This window comes from Vulpes lagopus, chromosome 24 (assembly GCF_018345385.1).
Source record: "Vulpes lagopus strain Blue_001 chromosome 24, ASM1834538v1, whole genome shotgun sequence".
NCBI lineage: Eukaryota > Metazoa > Chordata > Mammalia > Carnivora > Canidae > Vulpes > Vulpes lagopus.
This window is the reverse complement of record NC_054847.1, coordinates 1,074,351-1,086,732: the sequence shown is the minus strand read 5'-3', so window position 1 is coordinate 1,086,732 and position 12,382 is coordinate 1,074,351. Positions and strand designations below refer to the sequence as shown.

General features: G+C 38.8%; 1 pseudogene; it reads left to right on the top strand.

Moving 5' to 3' along the window:
- The first annotated feature begins 1,196 nt into the window (after positions 1-1,196).
- Positions 1,197-3,181, top strand: LOC121482101 (annotated as a pseudogene).
- The last annotated feature ends 9,201 nt before the right edge of the window (positions 3,182-12,382 follow it).

Sequence of the window (12,382 nt, the reverse complement as noted above, 5' to 3'; positions counted from 1 at the left end):
TGAAATTTTATAGCAACTCTGGAAGAGATTATGGTTAGACAGAATCTTAAAAAAACTAAACCTAAACAACTGACCTACTTGGCATTTATCCTAGAGATACAAATATCCACACATGTTGTATACTAATGAGCCTGACTCTATGATGACAGCCTCCAAATGGTGCTGCTTCTTCACTTTTGCCTTCTGCCCTACATCTGATGAGAACTGGTGAGAAAACCTGGGGTTCCTCTCTTAGGTCCTGCCGGGAAAGTCAGAACCTGTAAGCTTTCTTAAAGGAATTCCCAGGGGTAAACAAGAAGACCAAAATTAAAATAACCAAAACACAATAGGAATTAATGAAAAATTTAAAAGTAAACAAGCATAATTTAATAAAGTAAGAAATAAATAATAGAAAAATAATACTATTTTATCAATAAAGCCAAAATCCGGTTCTGTGAAGATCAAGAAAATGAAATTAGAAATTGTGGTCCAATGAAAATTGAGAAGAAAGACTAAATTTAAAAATTGGTATTGAGAAAGGAGGCAAAGAACATAAATTGAGGCAATAAATGATAGAGATATACAATATCAGGTATGACTTTATATATACATTTGAAAACCTACAGAAAATGGAAGTTCTCCCTGCAGAGGTGGCATGGGGTGGGAGGAGAATTATTCAAAACAGCTCAAAGAGAAATAGAAAACTTGAAGAGACTTATTAAACTTTAATACCCACCATTTGCTTCAACGTGGATGGAACTGGAGGGTATGATGCTGAGTGAAGTAAGTCAGTCGGAGAAGGACAAACAGTGCATGTTCTCATTCATTTGGAGAATATAAATAATAGTGAAAGGGAATATAAGGGAAGGGAGAAGAAATGTGTGGGAAATATCAGGAAGGGAGACAGAACATAGACTCCTAACTCTGGGAAACGAACTAGGGGTGGTAGAAGGGGAGGAGGGCGGGGGTGGGGGGGAATGGGTGACGGGCACTGAGGGGGACACTAGATGGGATGAGCACTGGGTGTTTTTCTGTATGTTGGTAAATTGAACACCAATAAAAATTAATTTATAAAAAAAATAAAGATATTGTAAAGATTGCTAAAACTAGTAAAACAGTTCAGCAAATTAAAAAGAGAAGATGCTCACTGACCACAGCGCTAGCTCTCCAGATTGCTGTTTTCATCACAAGCTGAGCCAGACCACATAGAAGCAACTATGTGTAAAGGACCAACAGTTGGCATTGATCTTGGCACCACCTACTCATGTGGGTGTTTTCCAGCACAGGAAAGTGAAAATATGCCAATAATTAGGAAAACTGAACCACCTCAAGCTATGTCTCCTTTAAGTGACACTGAACAATTCATTGATTGGTTATGATGCAAAGAATAAGTTGTGATGAACCCCACCAACAGTCACGGTGGTGAGTGATTATGGCAGGCCCAAGGTTCAAGTAGAATACAAGGAAACAAGTCTCTATCCAGAGTAAGTGTCCTCTTTGGTTTTGACAAAGATGAAGGAAATTGCAGAAGCTTATCTCAGAAAGACTGTTACCAATGCAGTTGTCACAGTACATGCTTACTTTAATGATTCTCAGCATTAAGGTACCAAAGATGCTGGAATTATTGCTGTCTTAATATACTTAGAATCATTAATGAGCCAACTGCTGGTGCTATTGATTATGACCTAGACCGAAAGGTTGGAGCTGAAAGGAACCTGCTGACCTTTGACTTAGGAGGTGGTACTCTTGACGGGTCAATCTTCAATATTAAAGATGGGTTCTTTGAGGTGAAATCTACCCCTGGAGACACCAACTTAGGTGAAGACTTTGATGAGTTAATGGTCAACCATTTTATTGCAAGTTCAAATGCAACTTTAAAAAAGTACATTGGAGAGAACAAGAAAGCAATCCATTATCTGCTTGCAAACATGCTAAGCGTACACTTTCTTCCAGAACCCAGGCAAGTATTGATATTGATTCTCTGTATGAAGGAATCAATTCCTTCATTATTCATGCCCAAATTGAAGAATTAAATGCTGACCTCTCCCATGGTACCCTGCACCCTATAGAGAAAGCCCTTTAGGATGCAAAGCTATACAACTGTCAGATCCACAATATTGTGCTGGTGGGTGGTCCTACTCATATTTTCATAAACTTCTATAAGACTTCTTCAGTGGAAAGGAACTGAATAAGAGCATCAACCCTGATGATACTATTGCTAATGATGCAGGTATCCAGGCACCATCCTTTATGGAGACAAATCTGAAAATGTTTAAGATTTTCTGCTTTTGGATGTCACTCCTTTTTCTCTTGGCTTTGAAACTGCTGGAGGATTTATGACTGTCCTCAAGTACAATACTACCATTCCTACCAAACTGATGCAAACATTCACTACCTACTTTTTCAATCAGCCTGGTGTGCTCATTCAGATTTATGAAAGTGAACATGCTATGACCAAGGATAACAACCTACTTGGCAAGGCATTCCTCAGATTGAAGTCAGTTTTTTATATTGATATTAATTGTATTCCAATGTCTCTGCTGCCAATAGGAGTACAGAAAAAGAGCACAAGATTACCATCACTAATGAGAAGGGCCATTTAAGTAAGGAAGACATTGAATGCATGTTGGAGGAAACTGAGAAATACAAAGCTGAAAATAAGAAACAGCATAACAAGGTGTCTTCCAAGAATTCCCTTGAATCTTATGCATTCCACATGAAAACAAATGTTGGAAATGAAAAACTTCGGAGCAAAATCAATGATGAAGACAAACAAAATATTCCTTAAAAAATGATTTTATTTATGTATTCGTGAGAAACAGACAGGCAGAGACATAAGCAGAGGGATAAGTAAGCAGTCTCTCTGTGAGCTCTCCAATGTGGGACTTGATCTTAGGACTCTGGGATCACCACCGGAGCCAAAGGCAGACATTCAACCACTGAGCCACCCACGTGCTCCCAAACGAAACATTCTTGACAAGTATAATGAAATCATAAACTATCTTGATAAGAATCAGACTCAGAGAAGGAAGAATTTGAACATAAGCAGAAAGAGCTGGAGAAAGTCTGCAGCTCCATCGTTACCAAGCTCTACCAGCATACAGAAGGCATGTCAGGAGGAATGCCTCGAGCCTTCTCTGGTGGTGGATCCCCTCCATCTGGTGGTGCCTCCTCTGAGCCCACCATTGAAGAGGTTGCATAAGCCAACCTTGAAAGAGGTTTTGCATTCTTCCACACACAACATTTGAAGGACCCAAATTTGTAGCAAATTCCATGGCAGTCTTAAAGTCAAGCTTCTATAGTAAATAAACTGATATTCTTGATATTTTAATATAGAATATGTGCACAGGAAAGGGAAATAAACATTGCATTTTATAGGCATTGTATTGTAAGTGGAAATGCAATGTCTTAAATAAAGCTGTATTAATATTTAAAAAAAATAAAAAGAGAAAACACAGGCATGTGACAGAAGATGAAAATAACTACCGAAATTCAACCTGCATTTCAGGACAGGAAGAACAATAGACCTGAAAATACAGGTAAGCCAGGAATAAACTGATAAACATTTTCTCCAAGAAATCTAAGGAAACATGATAATTAGTGACAAAATACCAGGGCATCCCTATGAGACAGTTTTAAGATAAGAATTTATTCTTCGACTCATTCATTCATTGCTACTAATTATTATTGTGCTGAAAGGTCTTGCTAATGTTTCCAGCCAACTAACCAAAATTTAATATTAGAAAGGAAAAATAAAAACTGTCTTTTTTTGCAGAAAGTAAGGTAGTTTATTGGAAACATACAGAGTATTCAGTTGAAAAATTGATGAATTAACATGAGTCAATTAAAGAGGTTAGATCAAAATTAACAAAAACTAATAATGATTGTCCTTCTCCGATTGACTTTTTTCACTCAGCATCATCCCCTCCAGTTCCATCCACATTGAAGCAGATGGTGGGTATTTGTCGTTTCAAATGGCTGAGGAATATTCCATTGTATACATAGACCACAGCTTCTTTATCCATCACCTTTCGATGGACACCGAGGCTCCTTCCACAGTTTGGCTACTGTGGACATTGCTGCTAGAAACATTGGGGTGCAGGTGTCCCGGCGTTTCACTGCATCTGAATCTTTGGGGTAAATCCCCAGCAGTGCAATTGCTGGGTCGTAGGGCAGGTCTATTTTTAACTCTTTGAGGAACCTCCACACAGTTACCAGAGTGGCTGCACCAGGTCACATTCCCACCAACAGTGTAAGAGGGTTCCCCTTTCTCCACATTCTCTCCAACACTTGTGGTTTCCTGCTTTGCTAATTTTCCCCATTCTCACTGGTGTGAAGTGGTATCTCATTGTGGTTTTGTTTTGTATTTCCCTGATGGCCAGTGATGCAGAGCATTTCCTCATGTGCATGTTGGCCATGTCCATGTCTTCCTCTGTGAGATTTCTCTTCATGTCTTTTGCCCATTTCATGATTGGATTGTTTGTTTCTTTGCTGTTCAGTTTAATAAGTTCTTTATAGATCTTGGAAACTAGCCCTTGATGTGATACATCATTTGCTCTCTCAAATCTTTTAAAAATGAACATGGAAGACATTTGAGAAATATTTATAATCTCTGCAGAGGTGCTTTTATATGTGTAATGGGTTCATAAATGAACTTTTTAAAATTTTCATTTCTGTAGAATAAATTACCAGGAGTGTGACACTGAACCATGTGTTAATTGTATGCAAAATCTTATATGGTCTCATTCATTTGGGGAATATAAAAAATAGTGAAAGGGAATAAAGGGAAATGGAGAAAAAATCAGTGGGAAATATCAGAAAGGGAGACAGAACATGGAAGACTCCTACCTCTGGGAAACAAACTAGGGGTGGTGGAAGGGGAGGGGGGTCGGAGGTGGGGGTGACTGGGTGGCGGGCACTGAGGTGAGCACTTGACGAGATGAGCATTGGGTGTTATTCTGTATGTTGGCAAATTGAACACCAATACAAAATCAATTTATTATTTTAAAAAAACTAATAATGAAACTTCCTATGTAGCAGGATGAACCAATGATAAAATTCTCTAGAAAAAAATATTCTCCATTCACATTAGTGAAGACAAAGACATGTGAAAAAAATCTCATACATATATCAAGATAATAAAAAAAATTTGAACCAAAGGTCAAAAAAATCTAGAGCCAACAGAAAGCCATAGTATACTTTTGACTGTGAAAGCCCTACATTATGAAAATATTGTTTCTTCTCCACTTAACTTCATTCAGAAAGTCCCAATCAGACTTTTAATTTCAAATAGTGGACTTAGCACATGCATTTATGTATTCTCCCCCTCAAGATTTCATTTAAATGATACCAAAACAAGAAGATACAAGAAGACACTGACCAAAAAGAATTTAAGATCAAGACAGAATGAAGATAGAAGAATATTCGTTCACTGTCCAGCGGAGACTTGGAACTGCTGAATGGTGCCAATCTGCCCTACTCAACCCTGAAGGATCTTGCATTTGGTGCCTATAGGGCTAATGGGGGGGGAAAACAGAGAATTAAGTTCTGTGTGTGGAGCAGAGGCTTTCATCACCACATCCTTACTCACAAACAATAAAGACCCACAAGAGTCTCAGTAGCCAGACTTGTTCTCTCCAGGCAGAAAGGTGAGAAGTCATAAAGATTTTGAATAATCTGGGAGAGGGATGCCAGGGTGGCTCACAGGTTAATCATCTGCCTTCAGCTCAGGGTGTGATCCTGGAGTCTCAGGATCAAGTCCCACATCTGGCTCCCTGCTTGGAGCCTGCTTCTCCTTCTGCCTGTGTCTCTGCTTTCTTTCTTTCTTTCTTTCTTTCTTTCTTTCTTTCTTTCTTTCTTTTTCTTTCTTTCTTTCTTTCTTTCTTTCTTTTTCCCTTTTTTCTTTCTTTCTTTCTTTCTTTCTTCTTCTTTCTTTCTCTTTCTTTCTTTCTTTCTTTCTTTCACCCTCTCTCTTTCTCTCTTTTTAAAAAAAATCTGGAGGAGAACTAGACCGCCTGATGAGGCTGTTAGGAGGTTTGAGAAAAGCATGCAATGATATGGCCCTGCTCCCTCCTTCACTGAATAAAGCTGGCTGGACCCCAACCTGCCCATCTCAAAGTAAAGGCCTTCAGTGGACAATCCCTATCTACATGCACATGCCAATCATGCTTACCTTTCTTCATTCTTAAATATGAAATGAAACATGACAACCAAGGAAACCAGACACTTAAGGAAAGATCATTAATGTACACCAATGGGCATAAAATCATGATTACACACACACAAAAATGTTCAATGAATATTTGTGGAATAAGTGACTGGCCAAAAGAAAAGTAACAAACACTGACAGTGGAGGAAATGTAATTAAGGAAATGGAAAATAAATTAACATATAAAACAAGAAGTCTAGTATCTTTGGTGAAGTTTGGAATTATATTCCTCCCATAAAATAGCAACAGGCTATTAAATAAGTAAGATAGACAAAAAGATGGAAGGAAGGAAGGAAGGAAGGAAAGAAGGAAGGAAGGAAGGAAGGAAGGAAGGAAGGAAGGAAGGAAGGAAAAGACTGATGGAAAGGAAGGGAGGAGAGTAAACTAGAGAGAGAGAGAGAGAGAAAGAGACAGAGAGAGAGAAAGGCAGACAGAAAGAAAGTATGGAGAAAGAGGAAGGAAGGGAGGGAAGGAAGGAAGGAAGAAATTCCTAAGATTTTTTTAAATGAAGTTTCCCACCCCCTCCCAAAAAGGTTGAAAGATAAAACAAAGGAAAGTAAACAAAATGTTTTAAAAAAATAAGAGATAAAATACATAAGAAAAGGTCAATTTTGAGGATGCATGGTGGGCACATAGCTAACTGTTCTAGAGTTCTGGAGCTATAGGGGAGTGTACTCTACAATATGCCCAGATCTAGAGAGTATATGTGTATATGAACACACAGCACATGTGCACATGTACATATGCACATACATGTATACATGTTTGTATGTGCACATATGTACCCATACCCATACGCATGCATGCACAGACATGTTGGCCCCCATGCACACATGCACTTGCATTGCTAACACCCCTTCCCCAGATGGATGTTTTCATCTGTCCCTACTTTAGAGTAGCAATTAAACTACTCCATGATCCCAAATCCTACCTGGAAGGACAGATGGGGCAGAGTGTGTAGCAGAGCACCTTAATTTGGGAGCAGAGGCACCATGAGTGGGCAAGAGTAAGAACATGTAGATGTGCCCAGACACATGCTTCAAGTGGTTCCTAATATGGCACCAATGTTCTGCCAGCGTTTTAAAAATAATTTTGATTTCTACATCCACCATTTAGTTAAATTTCAGTGGATATTCTGATTGAAATTGAGATCTAGCACCCCTGATTCTTTTTTTTTAATTTTTTTTTAATTTTTTAATTTTTTATTTACGATAGGCACACAGTGAGAGAGAGAGGCAGAGACATAGGCAGAGGGAGAAGCAGGCTCCATGCACCGGGAGCCTGGCATGGGATTCGATCCCAGGTCCCCAGGATCGTGCCCTGGGCCAAAGGCAGGCGCCAAACCACTGCGCCCCTAATTCACTCCCACTCTCCCTCTAAGCCCTTCTGTATTTCCACCATGCACAAGGTCACCCAACCTGGCTAAATGAGCACCACAGAAATGACACATTTTTTAAGTACTAAAAGAAAACTGCTAGGACACCTGGATGGCACAGTCAGTGAAGCATCTCCTTTTGGCTCAGGCTATCCACCTCCCTGCTCAGCAGGGCAGTATGCTTTTCCCTCTCCCTCTGCCCCTCCCCCCAACTTGAGCAAACTCCCTCTCTCAAATAAATAAAAAATCTTGAAGTAAAGAATACATAAAAATATACAACAATCAATGAAAACATACAACTGAATACAAAAATTAACAAAGAAATTAAACACTTCACATAAGGAAATATCTGTAAGGCTAATAAACATATGATTAGATGTTCACATGAATGAATTATTAGAGAAATGAAAAAAAAGCAGAGCAAAACAAACAAACAAAAACCCACATTGTGGTTTATCACTACACACTCACTGGAATGGCCAAAATTAAAAATACAGATAATCCAAATTTGGGGAATGGGTCAAATGAACCTCTCATACAATGCTTTTCAGGCTGTAAAATGTGTAATAACATTGGGAAACTGGCAGTTTTGAATAAAGATTAACCAATTCCACTTCTACTTGAATACCTATATTAGTTTTCTAGGGCTTCCAAAACAAAAGTGTGATTAATTAGATAGCAGAAACAGAAATGCATTGTTTCAGAGTCCCAGAGGCTAGAAGTCTCAGATCAAGCTATCAGCAGGTCCAGCCTCCCTCTGAAGAGAGGAGAATGGAAGGAGACAAGAGTCCATCAAAATCCTAGAGGAGAACACAGGCAACACCCTTTTTGAACTTGGCCACAGTAACTTCTTGCAAGATCCATCCATGAAAGCAAAAGAAACAAAAGCAAAAATGAACTATTGGGACTTCATCAAGATAAGAAGCTTTTGCACAGCAAAGGATACAGTCAACAAAACTCAAAGACAACCTACAGATGGGAGAAGATATTTGCAAATGACGTATCAGATAAAGGGCTAGTTTCCAAGATCTATAAAGAACTTATTAAACTGAACAGCAAAGAAACAAACAATCCAATCATGAAATGGGCAAGAGACATGAACAGAAATCTCACAGAGGAGGACATAGACATGGCCAACATGCACATGAGAAAATGCTCCACATCACTTGCCATCAGGGAAATACAAATCAAAACCACAATGAGATACCACCTCACACCAGAGAGAATGGGGAAAATTAACAAGGCAGGAAACCACAAATGTTGGAGAGGATGTGGAGAAAGGGGAACCCTCCTGCACTGTTGGTGGGAATGTGAACTGGTGCAGCCACTCTGGTAACTGTGTGGAGGTTCCTCAAAGAGTTAAAAATAGACCTGCCCTACGACCCAGCAATTGCACTGCTGGGGATTTACCCCAAAGATACAGATGCAGTGAAACGCCGGGACACCTGCACCCCAATGTTTCTAGCAGCAATGGCCACAATAGCCAAACTGTGGAAGGAGCCTCGGTGTCCATCGAAAGATGATGGATAAAGAAGATGTGGTCTATGTGTACAATGGAATATTCCTCAGTCATTAGAAACGACAAATACCCACCATTTGCTTCAACGTGGATGGACCTGGAGGGTATTATCCTGAGTGAAGTAAGTCAATCGGAGAAGGACAAACAGTGTATGTTCTCATTCATTTAGGGAATATAAATAATAGTGAAAGGGAATATAAGGGAAGGGAGAAGAAATGGGTAGGAAATATCAGGAAGGGAGACAGAGCATGAAGACTCCTAACTCTGGGAAACGAACTAGAGGTGGTGGAAGGGGAGGAGGGCGGGGGGGTGGGGGTGAATAGGTGATGGGCACTGAGGGGGACACTTGACGGGATGAGCACTGGGTGTTATTCTGTATGTTGGTAAATTGAACACCAATAAAAAATTAATTTATTAAAAAATAGATAAATAAAATAAAATAAAATAAATTATAAATGCAGCAACCCTATTTCCAAATAAGATCACATTCTGAAATACTAGGGGTTAGGACTTCAACAATATGAATTTTGGAAAATATAATTCAAGACCTAACAATACCGAACAGAAGTGAATGTATATGTTCACCACAAGTCACATATAAGCCCATTCATAGCAGTTTTATCCATAATAGTCCAAAGTGAAAATAAACCAAATATCTAGGGATGCCTGGGTGGCTCAGCGGTTGAGCACCTGTCCCTGGCTCAGGGCATGATCCGCCGTCTCAGGGTCGAGTCCCACATCAGGCTTCCTGCCTGGAGCCTGCTTCTCCCTCTGCCTACGTCTCTGCCTTTCTCTCTCTGTGTCTTTCATGGGTAGGAAATATCAGAAAGGGAGACAGAACATGGAAGACTCCTAACTCTGGGAAACGAACTAGGGGTGGTGGAAGGAGAGGAGGGTGGGGGGGTGGGGGTGACTGGTTGGCGGGCACTGAGGGGGGCACTTGACGGGATGAGCACTGGGTGTTATTCTGTATGCTGGCAAATTGAACACCAATAAAAAATAAATTTATTATTAAAAAAAGAAATAATTAGAATTAAGCCTATAAAATAAATAAATAAATAAATAAATAAATAATAAAATCTTTAAAAATAAACCAAATATCTAATAATAGACCAATAATAATAATAATAGACCAATAAAATGTCATACATTTATACAATGGAATATCAAATGATGATTAAAAAAGCAAAACAAAATGATTATTATTATTTAACAATAGGGTAGACTCTCAGAGACATTATATGTAGCCTCCTTATCCATGGAGGAATTTTCCTAAGACAAAGACCTCCTATGGATGCCTGCAACTGCTGATAGTACCAAATCCTGTATATACCATATCTTTTCCTATATGCATACCTATTTTAAAGTTTAATTTATAGATTAGAAACTGTAACAAAAGTTACATGAATGTGGTCTCTGTGTGTGTGTCATAATATTTTATTGTCTTATAGTCACCCTTCTTCTTGTGATTATGTAAGATTATGTAAATGCCTGTGTGATGAGATGAAGTGAGGTGAATTACACAGACATTGTAATGTCTGGTGAAGCCACTATTGACCTTCTGACATCACTTTAGAGAGGATCCTCTGCTTCTAGACCATGGTTGACCTCAAGTAACTAAAGTCATGGAAAGCAAAACCATGGATAAGTGGGGACTACTGTATAAAGAAAAATACGCCAGACCCAAGAGGTGATACACATTGATTATTTTTACATAAAGTATGTATGAACTATAAACTTTTATATCAACAAGCATAGAGTGATAAAAGCTGGGAAGTAATAACCCATACCATGGAGGTAGTGTGGCGGCGAGTAGGCATGAGGGAACTTTCTGGGAAGAGGAAGCATTCTGCCTTCATCTAGGAACCGATTAATCCCTCCAGAGCACATACAAAATTAATCAAGATGTGATTGAAATGTATTTTACTCCATATATCATATCTAGGAAATACTTTAAGAAAAAATAGCAAAAACTATACAGAAGGACAGGTATGCTTTTATTCAGTCTGCTATATTGATACAATTTTGCTAAATCATTGATTAAAAATAGTTCATTTGGAGAATGCCTAATAAAATCTATCTAGCAGGGGCCTCCAGGTCTAGACAACATAAACCTGGGAACACTTACTCTTATGTGCCAATGTTGCTGGCTCTGAACCTCAAGAATCTAGTGATTGGATAATTGTGTCATTTCATGAGTGTCCACTTTTACTTCATGCTTCTGAATAGTATAAGTAAGAATAGGAGAGAGGGTGAAGAGGGAGAAGGTAAGGGGGAAGAAGAGGGAGGAAGAGGAAATTAAAAAGAAAGATATAGATGTAATTATTTTTCCAACATACTCTAGAAGACACATTGATGATAACGTAAGAGATAGCCCACTGCCTGGAGAGGGAGGCAAGAAAGCAGAGAACCAGGTCACAGTAGTTGGTTTTTCAGGAAAGCAGTTTCAGGGCTTTTGCCTGAAACAAAACCACCTGCAAAAGCCAAATCTGACATTGGAAAATCTGACATCTGGAAAATCTGGCAAAAGCCACTTGAACCCACCTGCAGCATTTACAGAAGAGTGAAATAGTTAACCTTAATATTGATGATGCTTAAATCCCCAATCTTCTGTGTTTCTTGTTTGAGAAATGAATGTGGTTATATATCTTTAAAGAGTACTTTTGTGCCACACATAGAGACATTTTTCATAAGCAATTAAATGTAAAATAAAACACACAACCTGATGGCAAGTGATGCAGAGCATTTTCTCATGTGCATGTTGGCCATGTCCATGTCTTCCTCTGTGAGATTTCTCTTCATGTCTTTTGCCCATTTCATGATTGGATTGTTTGTTTCTTTGGTGTTGAGTTTAATAAGTTCTTTATAGATTTTGGAAACTAGCCCTTTATCTGATATGTCATTTGCAAATATCTTCTCCCATTCTGTAGGTTGTCTTTTAGTTTTGTTGACTGTATCCTTTGCTGTGCAAAAGCTTCTTATCTTGATGAAGTCCCAATAGTTCATTTTTGCTTTTGTTTCTTTTGCCTTCGTGGATGTATCTTGCAAGAAGTTACTGTGGCCAAGTTCAAAAAGGGTGTTGCCTGTGTTCTCCTCTAGGATTTTGATGGAATCTTGTCTCACATTTAGATCTCTCATCCATTTTGAGTTTATCTTTGTGTATGGTGAAAGAGAGTGGTCTAGTTTCATTCTTCTGCATGTGGATGTCCAATTTTCCCAGCACCATTTATTGAAGAGACTGTCTTTCTTCCAATGGATAGTCTGCTTCAACGTGGATGGAACTGGAGGGTATTATGCTGAG